The 22,902-nt window shown below is 35.3% G+C and overlaps 4 non-coding genes across 4 annotated transcripts; 1 reads left to right on the top strand and 3 right to left on the bottom strand.

Annotated features, from left to right (window-relative positions):
* Positions 1-7,116: 7,116 nt before the first annotated feature.
* On the top strand, positions 7,117-7,190 carry TRNAS-ACU (transfer RNA serine (anticodon ACU)). Its single transcript has one exon. It is a non-coding gene; the product is annotated as a tRNA-Ser (tRNA).
* A 7,979-nt stretch (positions 7,191-15,169) lies between these two features.
* TRNAS-ACU (transfer RNA serine (anticodon ACU)) lies at positions 15,170-15,243 on the bottom strand. Its single transcript has one exon. It is a non-coding gene; the product is annotated as a tRNA-Ser (tRNA).
* A 3,434-nt stretch (positions 15,244-18,677) lies between these two features.
* TRNAS-ACU (transfer RNA serine (anticodon ACU)) lies at positions 18,678-18,751 on the bottom strand. Its single transcript has one exon. It is a non-coding gene; the product is annotated as a tRNA-Ser (tRNA).
* Positions 18,752-19,847: 1,096 nt separating this feature from the next.
* Positions 19,848-19,921, bottom strand: TRNAS-ACU (transfer RNA serine (anticodon ACU)). Its single transcript has one exon. It is a non-coding gene; the product is annotated as a tRNA-Ser (tRNA).
* Between the last annotated feature and the right edge of the window lie 2,981 nt (positions 19,922-22,902).

The raw sequence follows: 22,902 nt of genomic DNA, 5'->3' as shown, positions 1-22,902 counted from the left end.
GAATATTTGACCCAAAATTTTACCGCAAGGCCTGACATCAGTGACAACCCACTGGAAGATGTAGATCTAACTTTCTACACGGACGGTAGTTGTCACAGACAGTCAGACTCGGGAGACTTGTGTACTGGATACGCAGTCGTAGATGACCAAGGCACCATAGAAGCGGAACCGCTAGGCCCACCTCACTCAGCCCAGGTTGCTGAACTGGTCGCCCTAACCAGAGCATGTGAATTGGCTAAGGGCAAATCAGCCAATATCTACACCGACTCTAGATACGCATTCGGGGTAGTCCATGATTTCGGAGCCCTATGGCGCCTCAGAAATTTCATGACGGCAGCTGGTACACCGGTAGCGCATGCAGCTCACATCAAAAGGCTTCTAACAGCGATACAGGAACCCGACAGAGTGGCTGTTATCAAGTGTAAAGCACACACATATAGCCAGGACCCAGTATCACTTGGTAACAGCCGAGCAGACGAAGCTGCTAAGTTAGCAGCTGGTACCCCCAGACAGACAGACACCACACAACTGATGGTATTTAATACCATCAACACACAGAAGCTGTGTGAAATGCAAAATTTGTGTTCCACACAGGAAAAGGCAGTCTGGAAGGCAAAGGGATATGGCCAGGAGTCCTCAGGACTCTGGACGGATGGACAAGGTAAACCAGTGGCCCCCAGAGCATATCTCCCATGTTTAGCTGAGGCAGCTCACGGGCTGACTCATCAGGGCAAGGAAGGAATGTGCAAGTTGGTAAGAGCATATTGGTGCGCCCCAGGATTTTCATCTCATGCAAGTAAGAGAGCAATGTCATGCCTTACATGCTTGAGAAAGAATATCGGAAAGGCAATACCAACAGAACCATCTCATATCCCACCTACAGGCGGTCCTTTTCAGGTAATACAGATTGACTTTATTCAATTACCCCCTTGTCGAAATTTGAAATATGTACTAGTTTGTATAGATGTGTTCTCAAATTGGGTCGAAGCATTTCCTGCGGCCACAAATACCGCTATGTTCACTGCTAAGAAAATTGTGCAGGAATTTGTATGTAGATATGGTATCCCTAGAATAATTGAAAGTGATAGGGGTACCCATTTTACAGGTGATGTCTTTCAAGGAATGTGTAAGTTGATGGGAATTGATAGCAAGCTGCACACTCCATACCGTCCACAGGCGAGTGCGAAGGTGGAAAGAGTGAACAGCACTATTAAAAATAAACTGAGCAAAGTCATGGCAGAAACAGGATTGACATTGCCAGAAGCTTTACCCATTGTACTATACAGCATGAGAACCACTCCCAGGTCCCCTCTTAATCTGTCTCCCTTTGAAATCTTGTTTGGCCGACAACCGCATGTTATTTATCAGATTTTGGTGATCTTTAAGTAGACAAGTCAAAATTTCAAACCCCCTGTTATGGTGTAGGGTACCTGGCCTTTTCTGATGTAATTAGAGTTAGATTTGATTCAGTGATTTAATAAAAACAGCTAGGAAGCACAATTTAGCAGTGGGTTGCAGAGAAAAAGAAATATGCTGGCAAAAAAAAATCCAATTGAGTGATTAAACAGCTCTTCATTTTCTGGCTTTATTTTTATGCTAACAAATTTGTTCTCTGAAAAGTGTCCACAAAGCCAAGTATTAACACCTTTGTAGGGATGGTTTTTCACCTATTACTAAATTAAACTTGCTTCATTGGAAAGGCAGCAAGATGCATCCTCATTTCAATGTCTACTGAAATAATACAGGTTGACACCAGGAAACATTAACGCCACTGCATCCTTGCTGCTTTCTCATGTAGAAGTCTGTTTAATGTGAAAACAAGGTGATATCTAATTAGCACACAGGTAAGGAATTAAGAAAATCTTTATTTAAGGGTGAAGATGTTTCTCACAAAATCGTTGCCCCAATGCATCATTGAAATTCAAGCTGGAAAGATGATTTTAATATATCACTTGTACATTTTGTATTGCTCTTCTGGTGACAATGTAGTTTGTTTTTGTCAATTACCCTTTTAATAATAGGGTAAAGAAAATTAAGTGGATTTTTTTAAGAAAACTATACTGTCAATATACTATTAAAACAAATTAAAATGGTAAAAGTTATTGTACTTTAAGTAAAAATAAAAGAGCAAAAATATCAACCCCAGTTTTGATTACTTAAATTAACAAAAAAAATGCATATAGCAAAGGATAGTTTCAATCTGCCTACCTCTGGGTTATGGGCCCAGTATGCTTCCATTGCAGTACTCTGCTGCACATGTAAGTGCAAGAGATCCTGAAGCACTCACTCATCATGGGAAAGTACCAATGTGTTTCTTCATTGGTTGATGGAAGAAACATCTTACAAAAACTCTCCAGATTATTGACTTTTTAAAGTTTTTCTAGGAAACGTTTTAGATGAATGCTTATTAGCCTTTGTCAGTATGGACTTTTGCAAAGTGTCTCTGTGGCGCAATCAGTTAGTGTGTATGGCTATTAACCAAAAGGTTGGTGGTTCAATCCCACCCAGGGACGTAATTGACCTTGTTATCAGATTTTGGTGATCTTTAAGTAGACAAGTCAAAATATCAAACCCCCTCTTATGGTGTAGGGTACCTGGCCTTCTCTGATGTAATCAGAGTTAGATTTGATTCAGTGATTTTATAAAAACAGCTAGGAAGCACAATTTAGCAGTGGGTTGCAGAGAAAAAGAAATATGCTGGCAAAAAAATCCAATTGAGTGATTAAACAGCTCTTCATTTTCTGGCTTTATTTTTATGCTAACAAATTTGTTCTCTGAAAAGTGTCCACAAAGCCAAGTCTCTGATTAACACCTTTGTAGGGATGGTTTTTCACCTATTACTAAATTAAACTTGCTTCATTGGAAAGGCAGTAAGATGCATCCTCATTTCAATGTCTACTGAAATAATACAGGTTGACACCAGGAAACATTAACGCCACTGCATCCTTGCTGCTTTCTCATGTAGAAGTCTGTTTAATGTGAAAACAAGGTGATATCTAATTAGCACACAGGTAAGGAATTAAGAAAATCTTTATTTAAGGGTGAAGATGTTTCTCACAAAATCGTTGCCCCAATGCATCATTGAAATTCAAGCTGGAAAGATGATTTTAATATATCACTTGTACATTTTGTATTGCTCTTCTGGTGACAATGTAGTTTGTTTTTGTCAATTACCCTTTTAATAATAGGGTAAAGAAAATTAAGTGGATTTTTTAAAGAAAACTATACTGTCAATATACTATTAAAACAAATTAAAATGGTAAAAGTTATTGTACTTTAAGTAAAAATAAAAGAGCCAAAATATCAATCCCAGTTTTGATTACTTAAATTAACAAAAAAAATGCATATAGCAAAGGATAGTTTCAATCTGCCTACCTCTGGGTTATGGGCCCAGCATGCTTCCATTGCAGTACTCTGCTGCACATGTAAGTGCAAGAGATCCTGAAGCACTCACTCATCATGGGAAAGTACCAATGTGTTTCTTCGTTGGTTGATGGAAGAAACATCTTACAAAAACTCTCCAGATTATTGACTTTTTAAAGTTTTTCTAGGAAACGTTCTAGATGTATGCTTATTAGCCTTTGTCAGTACGCACTTTTTACAAAGTGTCTCTGTGGCGCAATTTGTTAGTGTGTCTGGCTACTAACCAAAAGGTTGGTGGTTCAATCCCACCCAGGGACGTAATTGACCTTGTTATCAGATTTTGGTAATCTTTAAGTAGACAAGTCAAAATTTCAAACCCCCTGTTATGGTGTAGGGTACCTGGCCTTCTCTGATGTAATCAGAGTTAGATTTGATTCAGTGATTTTATAAAAACAGATAGGAAGCACAATTTAGCAGTGGGTTGCAGAGAAAAAGAAATATGCTGGAAAAAAAATCCAATTGAGTGATTAAACAGCTCTTCATTTTCTGGCTTTATTTTTATGCTAACAAATTTGTTCTCTGAAAAGTGTCCACAAAGCAAAGTCTCTGATTAACACCTTTGTAGGGATGGTTTTTCACCTATTACTAAATTAAACTTGCTTCATTGGAAAGGCAGCAAGATGCATCCTCATTTCAATTTCTACTGAAATAATACAGGTTGACACCAGGAAACATTAACGCCACTGCATCCTTGCTGCTTTCTTATGTGGAAGTCTGTTTAATGTGAAAACAAGGTGATATCTAATTAGCACACAGGTAAGGAATTAAGAAAATCTTTATTTAAGGGTGAAGATGTTTCTCACAAAATCGTTGCCCCAATGCATCATTGAAATTCAAGCTGGAAAGATGATTTTAATATATCACTTGTACATTTTGTATTGCTCTTCTGGTGACAATGTAGTTTGTTTTTGTCAATTACCCTTTTAATAATAGGGTAAAGAAAATTAAGTTGATTTTTTAAAGAAAACTATACTGTCAATATACTATTCAAACAAATTAAAATGGTAAAAGTTATTGTACTTCAAGTAAAAAAGAGCAAAAATATCAATCCCAGTTTTGATTACTTAAATTAACAAAAAAAATGCATATAGCAAAGGATAGTTTCAATCTGCCTACCTCTGGGTTATGGGCCCAGCATGCTTCCATTGCAGTACTCTGCTGCACATGTAAGTGCAAGAGATCCTGAAGCACTCACTCATCATGGGAAAGTACCAATGTGTTTCTTCGTTGGTTGATGGAAGAAACATCTTACAAAAACTCTCCAGATTATTGACTTTTTAAAGTTTTTCTAGGAAACGTTCTAGATGTATGCTTATTAGCCTTTGTCAGTATATATTTTTTGCAAAGTGTCTCTGTGGCGCAATCGGTTAGTGTGTCCAGCTACTAACCAAAAGGTTGGTGGTTCAATCCCACCCAGGGACGTAATTGAACTTGTTATCAGATTTTGGTGATCTTTAAGTAGACAAGTCAAAATTTCAAACCCCCTCTTATGGTGTAGGGTACCTGGCCTTCTCTGATGTAATCAGAGTTAGATTTGATTCAGTGATTTTATAAAAACAGCTAGGAAGCACAATTTAGCAGTGGGTTGCAGAGAAAAAGAAATATGCTGGCAAAAAAAATCCAATTGAGTGATTAAACAGCTCTTCATTTTCTGGCTTTATTTTTATGCTAACAAATTTGTTCTCTGAAAAGTGTCCACAAAGCCAAGTCTCTGATTAACACCTTTGTAGGGATGGTTTTTCACCTATTACTAAATTAAACTTGCTTCATTGGAAAGGCAGTAAGATGCATCCTCATTTCAATGTCTACTGAAATAATACAGGTTGACACCAGGAAACATTAACGCCACTGCATCCTTGCTGCTTTCTCATGTAGAAGTCTGTTTAATGTGAAAACAAGGTGATATCTAATTAGCACACAGGTAAGGAATTAAGAAAATCTTTATTTAAGGGTGAAGATGTTTCTCACAAAATCGTTGCCCCAATGCATCATTGAAATTCAAGCTGGAAAGATGATTTTAATATATCACTTGTACATTTTGTATTGCTCTTCTGGTGACAATGTAGTTTGTTTTTGTCAATTACCCTTTTAATAATAGGGTAAAGAAAATTAAGTGGATTTTTTAAAGAAAACTATACTGTCAATATACTATTAAAACAAATTAAAATGGTAAAAGTTATTGTACTTTAAGTAAAAATAAAAGAGCAAAAATATCAATCCCAGTTTTGATTACTTAAATTAACAAAAAAAAATGCATATAGCAAAGGATAGTTTCAATCTGCCTACCTCTGGGTTATGGGCCCAGCATGCTTCCATTGCAGTACTCTGCTGCACATGTACTGTAAGTGCAAGAGATCCTGAAGCACTCACTCATCATGGGAAAGTACCAATGTGTTTCTTCGTTGGTTGATGGAAGAAACATCTTACAAAAACTCTCCAGATTATTGACTTTTTAAAGTTTTTCTAGGAAACGTTCTAGATGTATGCTTATTAGCCTTTGTCAGAATATACTTTTTGCAAAGTGTCTCTGTGGCGCAATCGGTTAGTGTGTCCGGCTATAAACCAAAATGTTGGTGGTTCAATCCCACACAGGGACGTAATTGAACTTGTTATCAGATTTTGGTGATCTTTAAGTAGACAAGTCAAAATTTCAAACCCCCTCTAATGGTGTAGGGTACCTGGCCTTCTCTGATGTAATCAGAGTTAGATTTGATTCAGTGATTTTATAAAAACAGCTAGGAAGCACAAATTAGCAGTGGGTTGCAGAGAAAAAGAAATATGCTGGCAAAAAAAATCCAATTGAGTGATTAAACAGCTCTTCATTTTCTGGCTTTATTTTTATGCTAACAAATTTGTTCTCTGAAAAGTGTCCACAAAGCCAAGTCTCTGATTAACACCTTTGTAGGGATGGTTTTTCACCTATTACTAAATTAAACTTGCTTCATTGGAAAGGCAGTAAGATGCATCCTCATTTCAATGTCTACTGAAATAATACAGGTTGACACCAGGAAACATTAACGCCACTGCATCCTTGCTGCTTTCTCATGTAGAAGTCTGTTTAATGTGAAAACAAGGTGATATCTAATTAGCACACAGGTAAGGAATTAAGAAAATCTTTATTTAAGGGTGAAGATGTTTCTCACAAAATCGTTGCCCCAATGCATCATTGAAATTCAAGCTGGAAAGATGATTTTAATATATCACTTGTACATTTTGTATTGCTCTTCTGGTGACAATGTAGTTTGTTTTTGTCAATTACCCTTTTAATAATAGGGTAAAGAAAATTAAGTGGATTTTTTTAAAGAAAACTATACTGTCAATATACTATTCAAACAAATTAAAATGGTAAAAGTTATTGTACTTTAAGTAAAAATAAAAGAGCAAAAATATCAATCCCAGTTTTGATTACTTAAATTAACAAAAAAAATGCATATAGCAAAGGATAATTTCAATCTGCCTACCTCTGGGTTATGGGCCCAGCATGCTTCCATTGCAGTACTCTGCTGCACATGTAAGTGGAAGAGATCCTGAAGCACTCACTCATCATGGGAAAGTACCAATGTGTTTCTTCGTTGGTTGATGGAAGAAACATCTTACAAAAACTCTCCAGATTATTGACTTTTTAAAGTTTTTCTAGGAAACGTTCTAGATGTATGCTTATTAGCCTTTGTCAGTACGCACTTTTTACAAAGTGTCTCTGTGGCGCAATCGGTTAGTGTGTCTGGCTACTAACCAAAAGGTTGGTGGTTCAATCCCACCCAGGGACGTAATTGACCTTGTTATCAGATTTTGGTGATCTTTAAGTAGACAAGTCAAAATTTCAAACCTCCTGTTATGTTGTAGGGTACCTGGCCTTCTCTGATGTAATCAGAGTTAGATTTGATTCAGTGATTTTATAAAAACAGATAGGAAGCACAATTTAGCAGTGGGTTGCAGAGAAAAAGAAATATGCTGGAAAAAAAATCCAATTGAGTGATTAAACAGCTCTTCATTTTCTGGCTTTATTTTTATGCTAACAAATTTGTTCTCTGAAAAGTGTCCACAAAGCCAAGTCTCTGATTAACACCTTTGTAGGGATGGTTTTTCACCTATTACTAAATTAAACTTGCTTCATTGGAAAGGCAGCAAGATGCATCCTCATTTCAATTTCTACTGAAATAATACAGGTTGACACCAGGAAACATTAACGCCACTGCATCCTTGCTGCTTTCTCATGTGGAAGTCTGTTTAATGTGAAAACAAGGTGATATCTAATTAGCACACAGGTAAGGAATTAAGAAAATCTTTATTTAAGGGTGAAGATGTTTCTCACAAAATCGTTGCCCCAATGCATCATTGAAATTCAAGCTGGAAAGATGATTTTAATATATCACTTGTACATTTTGTATTGCTCTTCTGGTGACAATGTAGTTTGTTTTTGTCAATTACCATTTTAATAATAGGGTAAAGAAAATTAAGTTGATTTTTTAAAGAAAACTATACTGTCAATATACTATTCAAACAAATTAAAATGGTAAAAGTTATTGTACTTCAAGTAAAAATAAAAGAGCAAAAATATCAATCCCAGTTTTGATTACTTAAATTAACAAAAAAAAATGCATATAGCAAAGGATAGTTTCAATCTGCCTACCTCTGGGTTATGGGCCCAGCATGCTTCCATTGCAGTACTCTGCTGCACATGTAAGTGCAAGAGATCCTGAAGCACTCACTCATCATGGGAAAGTACCAATGTGTTTCTTCGTTGGTGGATGGAAGAAACATCTTACAAAAACTCTCCAGATTATTGACTTTTTAAAGTTTTTCTAGGAAACGTTTTAGATGAATGCTTATTAGCCTTTGTCAGTATGTACTTTTGCAAAGTGTCTCTGTGGTGCAATCAGTTAGTGTGTACGGCTATAAACCAAAAGGTTGGTGGTTCAATCCCACCCAGGGACGTAATTGACCTTGTTATCAGATTTTGGTGATCTTTAAGTAGACAAGTCAAAATTTCAAATCCCCTCTTATGGTGTAGGGTACCTGGCCTTCTCTGATGTAATCAGAGTTAGATTTGATTAAGTGATTTTATAAAAACAGCTAGGAAGCACAATTTAGCAGTGGGTTGCAGAGAAAAAGAAATATGCTGGCAAAAAAATCCAATTGAGTGATTAAACAGCTCTTCATTTTCTGGCTTTATTTTTATGCTAACAAATTTGTTCTCTGAAAAGTGTCCACAAAGCCAAGTCTCTGATGAACACCTTTGTAAGGATGGTTTTTCACCTATTACTAAATTAAACTTGCTTAATTGGAAAGGCAGCAAGATGCATCCTCATTTCAATGTCTACTGAAATAATACAGGTTGACACCAGGAAACATTAACGCCAATGCATCCTTGCTGCTTTCTCATGTGGAAGTCTGTTTAATGTGAAAACAAGGTGATATCTAATTAGCACACAGGTAAGGAATTAAGAAAATCTTTATTTAAGGGTGAAGATGTTTCTCACAAAATCGTTGCCCCAATGCATCATTGAAATTCAAGCTGGAAAGATGATTTTAATATATCACTTGTACATTTTGTATTGCTCTTCTGGTGACAATGTAGTTTGTTTTTGTCAATTACCCTTTTAATAATAGGGTAAAGAAAATTAAGTGGATTTTCTTTACCCTATTATTAAATGCAGTGGCGTAAAAATAAAGCCAGAAAATGAAGAGCTGTTTAATCACTCAATTGGATTTTTTTGCCAGCATATTTCTTTTTCTCTGCAACCCACTGCTAAATTGTGCTTCCTAGCTGTTTTTATAAAATCACTGAATCAAATCTAACTCTGATTACATCAGAGAAGGCCAGGTACCCTACACCATAAGAGGGGGTTTGAAATTTTGACTTGTCTACTTAAAGATCACCAAAATCTGATAACAAGGTCAATTACATCCCTGGGTGGGATTGAACCACCAACCTTTTGGTTAATAGCCATACACACTAACTGATTGCGCCACAGAGACACTTTGCAAAAGTACATACTGACAAAGGCTAATAAGCATTCATCTAAAACGTTTCCTAGAAAAACTTTAAAAATTCAATAATCTGGAGAGTTTTTGTAAGATGTTTCTTCCATCAACCAACGAAGAAACACATTGGTACTTTCCCATGATGAGTGAGTGCTTCAGGATCTATTGCACTTACATGTGCAGCAGAGTACAGCAATGGAAGCATGCTGGGCACATAACCCAGAGGTAGGCAGATTGAAACTATTCTCTGCTATATGCATTTTTTTTTTGTTAATTAAAGTAATCCAAAACTGGGATTGATATGTTGGCTCTTTTATTTTTACTTACAGTACAATAACTTTTACCATTTTAATTTGTTTTAATAGTATATTGACAGTATTGTTTTCTTTCAAAAATCCACTTAATTTTCTTTACCCTATTATTAAAATGGTAATTGACAAAAACAAACTACATTGTCACCAGAAGAGCAATACAAAATGTACAAGTGATATATTAAAATCATCTTTCCAGCTTGAATTTCAATGATGCATTGGGGCAACGATTTTGTGAGAAACATTTTCACCCTTAAATAAAGATTTTCTTAATTCCTTACCTGTGTGCTAATTAGATATCACCTTGTTTTCACATTAAACAGACTTCCACATGAGAAAGCAGCAAGGATGCAGTGGCGTTAATGTTTCCTGGTGTCAACCTGTATTATTTCAGTAGACATTGAAATGAGGATGCATCTTGCTGCCTTTCCAATGAAGCAAGTTTAATTTAGTAATAGGTTAAAAACCATCCTTACAAAGGTGTTAATCAGAGACTTGGCTTTGTGGACACTTTTCAGAGAACAAATTTGTTAGCATAAAAATAAAGCTAGAAAATTAAGAGCTGTTTAATCACTCAATTGGATTTTTTTTGCCAGCATATTTCTTTTTCTCTGCAACCCACTGCTAAATTGTGCTTCCTAGCTGTTTTTATAAAATCACTGAATCAAATCTAACTCTGATTACATCAGAGAAGGCCAGGTACCCTACACCAGAACAGGGGGTTTGAAATTTTGACTTGTCTACTTAAAGATCACCAAAATCTGATAACAAGGTCAATTACGTCCCTGGGTGGGATTGAACCACCAACCTTTCGGTTAATAGCCATGCACACTAACTGATTGCGCCACAGAGACACTTTGCAAAAGTTCATACTGACAAAGGCTAATAAGCATTCATCTAAAACGTTTCCTAGAAAAACTTTAAAAAGTCAATAATCTGGAGAGTTTTTGTAAGATGTTTCTTCCATCAACCAACGAAGAAACACATTGGTACTTTCCAATGATGAGTGAGTGCTTCAGGATCTCTTGCACTTACATGTGCAGCAGAGTACAGCAATGGAAGCATGCTGGGCCCATAACCCAGCGGTAGGCAGATTGAAACTATCCTCTGCTATATGCATTTTTTTTTGTTAATTAAAGTAATCCAAAACTGGGATTGATATTTTGGCTCTTTTATTTTTACTTAAAGTACAATAACTTTTACCATTTTAATTTGTTTTAATAGTATATTGACAGTATTGTTTTCTTTCAAAAATCCACTTAATTTTCTTTACCCTATTATTAAAATGGTAATTGACAAAAACAAACTACATTGTCACCAGAAGAGCAATACAAAATGTACAAGTGATATATTAAAATCATCTTTCCAGCTTGAATTTCAATGATGCATTGGGGCAACGATTTTGTGAGAAACATCTTCACCCTTAAATAAAGATTTTCTTAATTCCTTACCTGTGTGCTAATTAGATATCACCTTGTTTTCACATTAAACAGACTTCCACATGAGAAAGCAGCAAGGATACAGTGGCGTTAATGTTTCCTGGTGTTAACCTGTATTATTTCAGTAGACATTGAAATGAGGATGCATCTTGCTGCCTTTCCAATGAAGCAAGTTTAATTTAGTAATAGGTGAAAAACCATCCCTACAAAGGTGTTAATCAGAGACTTGGCTTTGTGGACACTTTTCAAAGAACAAATTTGTTAGCATAAAAATAAAGCCAGAAAATGAAGAGCTGTTTAATCACTCAATTGGATTTTTTTTGCCAGCATATTTCTTTTTCTCTGCAACCCACTGCTAAATTGTGCTTCCTAGCTGTTTTTATAAAATCACTGAATCAAATCTAACTCTGATTACATCAGAGAAGGCCAGGTACCCTACACCATAACAGGGGGTTTGAAATTTTGACTTGTCTACTTAAAGATCACCAAAATCTGATAACAAGGTCAATTACGTCCCTGGGTGGGATTGAACCACTAACCTTTTGGTTAGTAGCCGGACACACTAACCGATTGCGCCACAGAGACACTTTGCAAAAAGTACATACTGACAAAGTCTAATAAGCATACATCTAGAACGTTTCCTAGAAAAACTTTAAAAAGTCAATAATCTGGAGAGTTTTTGTAAGATGTTTCTTCCATCAACCAATGAAGAAACACATTGGTACTTTCCCATGATGAGTGAGTGCTTCAGGATCTCTTGCACTTACATGTTCAGCAGAGTACTGCAATGAAAGCATGCTGGGCCCATAACCCAGAGGTAGGCAGATTGAAACTATCCTTTGCTATATGCATTTTTTTTGTTAATTTAAGTAATCAAAACTGGGATTGATATTTTTGCTCTTTTATTTTTACTTAAAGTACAATAACTTTTACCATTTTAATTTGTTTTAATAGTATATTGAAAGTATTGTTTTCTTTTAAAAATCCACTTAATTTTCTTTACCCTATTATTAAAATGGTAATTGACAAAAACAAACTACATTGTCACCAGAAGAGCAATACAAAATGTACAAGTGATATATTAAAATCATCTTTCCAGCTTGAATTTCAATGATGCATTGGGGCAACGATTTTGTGAGAAACATTTTCACCCTTAAATAAAGATTTTCTTAATTCCTTACCTGTGTGCTAATTAGATATCACCTTGTTTTCACATTAAACAGACTTCCACATGAGAAAGCAGCAAGGATGCAGTGGCGTTAATGTTTCCTGGTGTCAACCTGTATTATTTCAGTAGACATTGAAATGAGGATGCATCTTGCTGCCTTTCCAATGAAGCAAGTTTAATTTAGTAATAGGTGAAAAACCATCCTTACAAAGGTGTTAATCAGAGTCTTGGCTTTGTGGACACTTTTCAGAGAACAAATTTGTTAGCATAAAAATAAAGCCAGAAAATGAAGAGCTGTTTAATCACTCAATTGGATTTTTTTGCCAGCATATTTCTTTTTCTCTGCAACCCACTGCTAAATTGTGCTTCCTAGCTGTTTTTATAAAATCACTGAATCAAATCTAACTCTGATTACATCAGAGAAGGCCAGGTACCCTACACCATAAGAGGGGGTTTGAAATTTTGACTTGTCTGCTTAAAGATCACCAAAATCTGATAACAAGGTCAATTACGTCCCTGGGTGGGATTGAACCACCAATCTTTTGGTTAATAGCCATACACACTAACTGTTTGCGCCACAGAGACACTTTGCAAAAGTCCCTACTGACAAAGGCTAATAAGCATTCATCTAAAACGTTTCCTAGAAAAACTTTAAAAAGTCAATAATCTGGAGAGTTTTTGTAAGATGTTTCTTCCATCAACCAACGAAGACACACATTGGTACTTTCCCATGATGAGTGAGTGCTTCAGGATCTATTGCACTTACATGTGCAGCAGAGTACAGCAATGGAAGCATGCTGGGCACATAACCCAGAGGTAGGCAGATTGAAACTATCCTCTGCTATATGCATTTTTTTTGTTAATTAAAGTAATCCAAAACTGGGATTGATATATTGGCTCTTTTATTTTTACTTACAGTACAATAACTTTTACCATTTTAATTTGTTTTAATAGTATATAGACAGTATTGTTTTCTTTCAAAAATCCACTTAATTTTCTTTACCCTATTATTAAAATGGTAATTGACAAAAACAAACTACATTGTCACCAGAAGAGCAATACAAAATGTACAAGTGATATATTAAAATCATCTTTCCAGCTTGAATTTCAATGATGCATTGGGGCAACGATTTTGTGAGAAACATTTTCACCCTTAAATAAAGATTTTCTTAATTCCTTACCTGTGTGCTAATTAGATATCACCTTGTTTTCACATTAAACAGACTTCCACATGAGAAAGCAGCAAGGATGCAGTGGCGTTAATGTTTCCTGGTGTCAACCTGTATTATTTCAGTAGAAATTGAAATGAGGATGCATCTTGCTGCCTTTCCAATGAAGCAAGTTTAATTTAGTAATAGGTTAAAAACCATCCTTACAAAGGTGTTAATCAGAGACTTGGCTTTGTGGACACTTTTCAGAGAACAAATTTGTTAGCATAAAAATAAAGCCAGAAAATGAAGAGCTGTTTAATCACTCAATTGGATTTTTTTTGCCAGCATATTTCTTTTTCTCTGCAACCCACTGCTAAATTGTGCTTCCTAGCTGTTTTTATAAAATCAATGAATCAAATCTAACTACATCAGAGAAGGCCAGGTACCCTACACCATAAGAGGGGGTTTGAAATTTTGACTTGTCTACTTAAAAATCACCAAAATCTGATAACAAGGTCAATTACGTCCCTGGGTGGGATTGAACCACCAACCTTTTGGTTAATAGCCATACACACTAACTGATTGCGCCACAGAGACACTTTGCAAAACTCCATACTGACAAAGGCTAATAAGCATTCATCTAAAACGTTTCCTTGAAAAACTTTAAAAAGTCAATAATCTGGAGAGTTTTTGTAAGATGTTTCTTCCATCAACCAACGAAGAAACACATTGGTACTTTCCCATGATGACTGAGTGCTTCAGGATCTCTTGCACTTACATGTGCAGCAGAGTACAGCAATGGAAGCATGCTGGGCCCATAACCCAGCGGTAGGCAGATTGAAACTATCCTATGCTATATGCATTTTTTTTGTTAATTTAAGTAATCAAAACTGGGATTGATATTTTTGCTCTTTTATTTTTACTTGAAGTACAATAACTTTTACCATTTTAATTTGTTTGAATAGTATATTGACAGTATAGTTTTCTTTAAAAAATCCACTTAATTTTCTTTACCCTATTATTAAAAGGGTAATTGACAAAAACAAACTACATTGTCACCAGAAGAGCAATACAAAATGTACAAGTGATATATTAAAATCATCTTTCCAGCTTGAATTTCAATGATGCATTGGGGCAACGATTTTGTGAGAAACATCTTCACCCTTAAATAAAGATTTTCTTAATTCCTTACCTGTGTGCTAATTAGATATCACCTTGTTTTCACATTAAACAGACTTCTACATGAGAAAGCAGCAAGGATGCAGTGGCGTTAATGTTTTCTGGTGTCAACCTGTATTATTTCAGTAGACATTGAAATGAGGATGCATCTTGCTGCCTTTCCAATGAAGCAAGTTTAATTTAGTAATAGGTGAAAAACCATCCCTACAAAGGTGTTAATCAGAGACTTGGCTTTGTGGACACTTTTCAGAGAACAAATTTGTTAGCATAAAAATAAAGCCAGAAAATGAAGAGCTGTTTAATCACTCAATTGGATTTTTTTTTGCCAGCATATTTCTTTTTCTCTGCAACCCACTGCTAAATTGTGCTTCCTATCTGTTTTTATAAAATCACTGAATCAAATCTAACTCTGATTACATCAGAGAAGGCCAGGTACCCTACACCATAACAGGGGGTTTGAAATTTTGACTTGTCTACTTAAAGATCACCAAAATCTGATAACAAGGTCAATTACGTCCCTGGATGGGATTGAACCACCAACCTTTTGGTTAGTAGCCAGACACACTAACCGATTGCGCCACAGAGACACTTTGTAAAAATTACAAACTGACAAAGGCTAATAAGCATACATCTAGAACGTTTCCTAGAAAAACTTTAAAAAGTCAATAATCTGGAGAGTTTTTGTAAAATGTTTCTTCCATCAACCAACGAAGAAACACATTGGTACTTTCCCATGATGAGTGAGTGCTTCAGGATCTCTTGCACTTACATGTGCAGCAGAGTACTGCAATGGAAGCATGCTGGGCCCATAACCCAGAGGTAGGCAGATTGAAACTATCCTTTGCTATATGCATTTTTTTTTGTTAATTTAAGTAATCAAAACTGGGATTGATATTTTTGCTCTTTTATTTTTACTTGAAGTACAATAACTTTTACCATTTTAATTTGTTTGAATAGTATATTGACAGTATAGTTTTCTTTAAAAAATCCACTTAATTTTCTTTACCCTATTATTAAAAGGGTAATTGACAAAAACAAACTACATTGTCACCAGAAGAGCAATACAAAATGTACAAGTGATATATTAAAATCATCTTTCCAGCTTGAATTTCAATGATGCATTGGGGCAACGATTTTGTGAGAAACATCTTCACCCTTAAATAAAGATTTTCTTAATTCCTTACCTGTGTGCTAATTAGATATCACCTTGTTTTCACATTAAACAGACTTCTACATGAGAAAGCAGCAAGGATGCAGTGGCGTTAATGTTTTCTGGTGTCAACCTGTATTATTTCAGTAGACATTGAAATGAGGATGCATCTTGCTGCCTTTCCAATGAAGCAAGTTTAATTTAGTAATAGGTGAAAAACCATCCCTACAAAGGTGTTAATCAGAGACTTGGCTTTGTGGACACTTTTCAGAGAACAAATTTGTTAGCATAAAAATAAAGACAGAAAATGAAGAGCTGTTTTATCACTCAATTGGATTTTTTTTGCCAGCATATTTCTTTTTCTCTGCAACCCACTGCTAAATTGTGCTTCCTAGCTGTTTTTATAAAATCAATTAATCAAATCTAACTCTGATTACATCAGAGAAGGCCAGGTACCCTACACCAGAACAGGGGGTTTGAAATTTTGACTTGTCTACTTAAAGATCACCAAAATCTGATAACAAGGTCAATTACGTCCCTGGTTGGGATTGAACCACCAACCATTTGGTTAGTAGCCGGACACACTAACCGATTGCGCCACAGAGACACTTTGCAAAAATCACATACTGACAAAGGCTAATAAACATACATCTAGAACGTTTCCTAGAAAAACTTTAAAAAGTCAATAATCTGGAGAGTTTTTGTAAGATGTTTCTTCCATCAACCAACGAAGAAACACATTGGTACTTTCCCATGATGACTGAGTGCTTCAGGATCTCTTGCACTTACATGTGCAGCAGAGTACTGCAATGGAAGCATGCTGGGCCCATAACCCAGAGGTAGGCAGATTGAAACTATCCTTTGCTATATGCATTTTTTTTTGTTAATTTAAGTAATCAAAACTGGGATTGATATTTTGGCTCTTTTATTTTTACTTAAAGTACAATAACTTTTACCATTTTAATTTGTTTTAATAGTATATTGACAGTATAGTTTTCTTTAAAAAATCCACTTAATTTTCTTTACCCTATTATTAAAATGGTAATTGACAAAAACAAACTACATTGTCACCAGAAGAGCAATACAAAATGTACAAGTGATATATTAAAATCATCTTTCCAGCTTGAATTTCAATGATGCATTGGGGCAACGATTTTGTGAGAAACATCTTCACCCTTAAATAAAGATTTTCTTAATTCCTTACCTGTGTGCTAATTAGATATCACCTTGTTTTCACATTAAACAGACTTCCACATGAGAAAGCAGCAAGGATGCTGTGGCGTTAATGTTTCCTGGTGTCAACCCGTATTATTTCAGTAGACATTGAAATGAGGATGCATCTTGCTGCCTTTCCAATGAAGCAAATTTAATTTAGTAATAGGTGAAAAACCATCCCTACAAAGGTGTTAATCAGAGACTTGGCTTTGTGGACACTTTTCAGAGAACACATTTGTTAGTATAAAAATAAAGCCAGAAAATTAAGAGCTGTTTAATCACTCAATTGGATTTTTTTGCCAGCATATTTCTTTTTCTCTGCAACCCACTGCTAAATTGTGCTTCCTAGCTGTTTTTATAAAATCACTGAATCAAATCTAACTCTGATTACATCAGAGAAGGCCAGGTACCCTACACCATAAGAGGGGGTTTGAAATTTTGACTTGTCTACTTAAAGATCACCAAAATCTGATAACAAGGTCAATTACGTCCCTGGGTGGGATTGATCCACCAACCTTTTGGTTTATAGCCGTACACACTAACTGATTGCGCCACAGAGACACTTTGCTAAAGTACATACTGACAAAGGCTAATAAGCATTCATCTAAAACGTTTCCTAGAAAAACTTTAAAAAGTCAATAATCTGGAGAGTTTTTGTAAGATGTTTCTTCCATCCACCAACGAAGAAACACATTGGTACTTTCCCATGATGAGTGAGTGCTTCAGGATCTCTTGCACTTACATGTGCAGCAGAGTACTGCAATGGAAGCATGCTGGGCCCATAACCCAGAGGTAGGCAGATTAAAACTATCCTCTGCTATATGCATTTTTTTTGTTAATTAAAGTAATCCAAAACTGGGATTGATATTTTTGCTCTTTTATTTTTCATTAAAGTACAATAACTTTTACCATTTTAATTTGTTTTAATAGTATATTGAAAGTATTGTTTTCTTTTAAAAATCCACTTAATTTTCTTTACCCTATTATTAAAATGGTAATTGACAAAAACAAACTACATTGTCACCAGAAGAGCAATACAAAATGTACAAGTGATATATTAAAATCATCTTTCCAGCTTGAATTTCAATGATGCATTGGGGCAACGATTTTGTGAGAAACATTTTCACCCTTAAATAAAGATTTTCTTAATTCCTTACCTGTGTGCTAATTAGATATCACCTTGTTTTCACATTAAACAGACTTCCACATGAGAAAGCAGCAAGGATGCAGTGGCGTTAATGTTTCCTGGTGTCAACCTGTATTATTTCAGTAGAAATTGAAATGAGGATGCCTCTTGCTGCCTTTCCAATGAAGCAAGTTTAATTTAGTAATAGGTGAAAAACCATCCCTACAAAGGTGTTAATCAGAGACTTGGCTTTGTGGACACTTTTCAGAGAACAAATTTGTTAGCATAAAAATAAAGCCAGAAAATGAAGAGCTGTTTAATCACTCAATTGGATTTTTTTTGCCAGCATATTTCTTTTTCTCTGCAACCCACTGCTAAATTGTGCTTCCTATCTGTTTTTATAAAATCACTGAATCAAATCTAACTCTGATTACATCAGAGAAGGCCAGGTACCCTACACCATAACAGGGGGTTTGAAATTTTGACTTGTCTACTTAAAGATCACCAAAATCTGATAACAAGGTCAATTACGTCCCTGGGTGGGATTAAACCACCAACCTTTTGGTTAGTAGCCAGACACACTAACCGATTGCGCCACAGAGACACTTTGTAAAAATTACATACTGACAAAGGCTAATAAGCATACATCTAGAACGTTTCCTAGAAAAACTTTAAAAAGTCAATAATCTGGAGAGTTTTTGTAAGATGTTTCTTCCATCAACCAACGAAGAAACACATTGGTACTTTCCCATGATGAGTGAGTGCTTCAGGATCTCTTGCACTTACATGTGCAGCAGAGTACTGCAATGGAAGCATGCTGGGCCCATAACCCAGAGGTAGGCAGATTGAAACTATCCTTTGCTATATGCATTTTTTTTTGTTAATTTAAGTAATCAAAACTGGGATTGATATTTTTGCTCTTTTATTTTTACTTAAAGTACAATAACTTTTACCATTTTAATTTGTTTTAATAGTATATTGACAGTATAGTTTTCTTTAAAAAATCCACTTAATTTTCTTTACCCTATTATTAAAAGGGTAATTGACAAAAACAAACTACATTGTCACCAGAAGAGCAATACAAAATGTACAAGTGATATATTAAAATCATCTTTCCAGCTTGAATTTCAATGATGCATTGGGGCAACGATTTTGTGAGAAACATCTTCACCCTTAAATAAAGATTTTCTTAATTCCTTACCTGTGTGCTAATTAGATATCACCTTGTTTTCACATTAAACAGACTTCTACATGAGATAGCAGCAAGGATGCAGTGGCGTTAATGTTTCCTGGTGTCAACCTGTATTATTTCAGTAGACATTGAAATGAGGATGCATCTTGCTGCCTTTCCAATGAAGCAAGTTTAATTTAGTAATAGGTGAAAAACCATCCCTACAAAGGTGTTAATCAGAGACTTGGCTTTGTGGACACTTTTCAGAGAACAAATTTGTTAGCATAAAAATAAAGCCAGAAAATGAAGAGCTGTTTAATCACTCAATTGGATTTTTTTTGCCAGCATATTTCTTTTTCTCTGCAACCCACTGCTAAATTGTGCTTCCTAGCTGTTTTTATAAAATCAATGAATCAAATCTAACTCTGATTACATCAGAGCAGGCGAGGTACCCTACACCAGAACAGGGGGTTTGAAATTTTGACTTGTCTACTTAAAGATCACCAAAATCTGATAACAAGGTCAATTACGTCCCTGGGTGGGATTGAACCACCAACCATTTGGTTAGTAGCCAGACACACTAACCGATTGCGCCACAGAGACACTTTGCAAAAAGTACATACTGACAAAGGCTAATAAGCATACATCTAGAACGTTTCCTAGAAAAACTTTAAAAAGTCAATAATCTGGAGAGTTTTTGTAAGATGTTTCTTCCATCAACCAACGAAGAAACACATTGGTACTTTCCCATGATGACTGAGTGCTTCAGGATCTCTTGCACTTACATGTGCAGCAGAGTACTGCAATGGAAGCATGCTGGGCCCATAACCCAGAGGTAGGCAGATTGAAACTATCCTTTGCTATATGCATTTTTTTTTGTTAATTAAAGTAATCAAAACTGGGATTGATATTTTTGCTCTTTTATTTTTACTTAAAGTACAATAACTTTTACCATTTTAATTTGTTTTAATAGTATATTGACAGTATAGTTTTCTTTCAAAAATCCACTTAATTTTCTTTACCCTATTATTAAAAGGGTAATTGACAAAAACAAACTACATTGTCACCAGAAGAGCAATACAAAATGTACAAGTGATATATTAAAATCATCTTTCCAGCTTGAATTTCAATGATGCATTGGGGCAACGATTTTGTGAGAAACATCTTCACCCTTAAATAAAGATTTTCTTAATTCCTTACCTGTGTGCTAATTAGATATCACCTTGTTTTCACATTAAACAGACTTCCACATGAGAAAGCAGCAAGGATGCAGTGGCGTTAATGTTTCCTGGTGTCAAATCGTATTATTTCAGTAGACATTGAAATGAGGATGCATCTTGCTGCCTTTCCAATGAAGCAAATTTAATTTAGTAATAGGTGAAAAACCATCCCTACAAAGGTGTTAATCAGAGACTTGGCTTTGTGGACACTTTTCAGAGAACAAATTTGTTAGCATAAAAATAAAGCCAGAAAATTAAGAGCTGTTTAATCACTCAATTGGATTTTTTTGCCAGCATATTTCTTTTTCTCTGCAACCCACTGCTAAATTGTGCTTCCTAGCTGTTTTTATAAAATCACTGAATCAAATCTAACTCTGATTACATCAGAGAAGGCCAGGTACCCTACACCATAAGATGGGGTTTGAAATTTTGACTTGTCTACTTAAAGATCACCAAAATCTGACAACAAGGTCAATTACGTCCTTGGGTTGGATTGAACCACCAACCTTTTGGTTTATAGCCGTACACACTAACTGATTGCACCACAGAGACACTTTGCAAAAGTACATACTGACAAAGGCTAATAAGCATTCATCTAAAACGTTTCCTAGAAAAACTTTAAAAAGTCAATAATCTGGAGAGTTTTTGTAAGATGTTTCTTCCATCCACCAACGAAGAAACACATTGGTACTTTCCCATGATGAGTGAGTGCTTCAGGATCTCTTGCACTTACATGTGCAGCAGAGTACTGCAATGGAAGCATGCTGGGCCCATAACCCAGAGGTAGGCAGATTAAAACTATCCTCTGCTATATGCATTTTTTTTGTTAATTAAAGTAATCCAAAACTGGGATTGATATTTTTGCTCTTTTAATTTTCATTAAAGTACAATAACTTTTACCATTTTAATTTGTTTTAATAGTATATTGACAGTATTGTTTTCTTTCAAAAATCCACTTAATTTTCTTTACCCTATTATTAAAATGGTAATTGACAAAAACAAACTACATTGTCACCAGAAGAGCAATACAAAATGTACAAGTGATATATTAAAATCATCTTTCCAGCTTGAATTTCAAAGATGCATTGGGGCAACGATTTTGTGAGAAACATTTTCACCCTTAAATAAAGATTTTCTTAATTCCTTACCCGTGTGCTAATTAGATATCACCTTGTTTTCACATTAAACAGACTTCCACATGAGAAAGCAGCAAGGATGCAGTGGCGTTAATGTTTCCTGGTGTCAACCTGTATTATTTCAGTAGACATTGAAATGAGGATGCATCTTGCTGCCTTTCCAATGAAGCAAGTTTAATTTAGTAATAGGTGAAAAACCATCCTTACAAAGGTGTTAATCAGAGACTTGGCTTTGTGGACACTTTTCAGAGAACAAATTTGTTAGCATAAAAATAAAGCCAGAAAATGAAGAGCTGTTTAATCACTCAATTGGATTTTTTTGCCAGCATATTTCTTTTTCTCTGCAACCCACTGCTAAATTGTGCTTCCTAGCTGTTTTTATAAAATCACTGAATCAAATCTAACTCTGATTACATCAGAGAAGGCCAGGTACCCTACACCATAAGAGGGAGTTAGAAATTTTGACTTGTCTACTTAAATATCACCAAAACCTGATCACAAGGTCAATCATGTCCCTGGGTGGGATTGAACCACCAACCTTTTTGTTACTAGCCAGACGCACTAACCGATTGCGCCACAGAGATACTTTGCAAAAACTACATACTGACAAAGGCTAATAAGCATTAATCTAGAACGTTTCCTAGAAAAACTTTAAAAAGTCAATAATCTGGAGAGTTTTTGTAAGAATTTTCTTAAATCAACCAACGAAGAAACACATTGGTACTTTCCCATGATGAGTGAGTGCTTCAGGATCTCTTGCACTTACATGTGCAGCAGAGTACTGCAATGGAAGCATGCTGGGCCCATTACCCAGAGGTAGGCAGATTGAAACTATCCTCTGCTATATGCATTTTTTTTGTTAAAGTAATCCAAAACTGGGATTGATATGTTAGCTATTTTATGTTTACTTAAAGTACAATAGCTTTTACCATTTTAATTTGTTTTAATAGTATATTGACAGTATTGTTTTCTTTCAAAAATCCACTTAATTTTCTTTACCCTATTATTAAAATGGTAATTGACAAAAACAAACTACATTGTCACCAGAAGAGCAATACAAAATGTACAAGTGATATATTAAAATCATCTTTCCAGCTTGAATTTCAATGATGCATTGGGGCAACGATTTTGTGAGAAACATCTTCACCCTTAAATAAAGATTTTCTTAATTCCTTACCTGTGTGCTAATTAGATATCACCTTGTTTTCACATTAAACAGTCTTCCACA

Source organism: Pseudophryne corroboree, chromosome 8 (assembly GCF_028390025.1).
Source record: "Pseudophryne corroboree isolate aPseCor3 chromosome 8, aPseCor3.hap2, whole genome shotgun sequence".
NCBI classification, from domain to species: domain Eukaryota; kingdom Metazoa; phylum Chordata; class Amphibia; order Anura; family Myobatrachidae; genus Pseudophryne; species Pseudophryne corroboree.
This window is presented reverse-complemented; position numbering and strand designations above follow the sequence as displayed.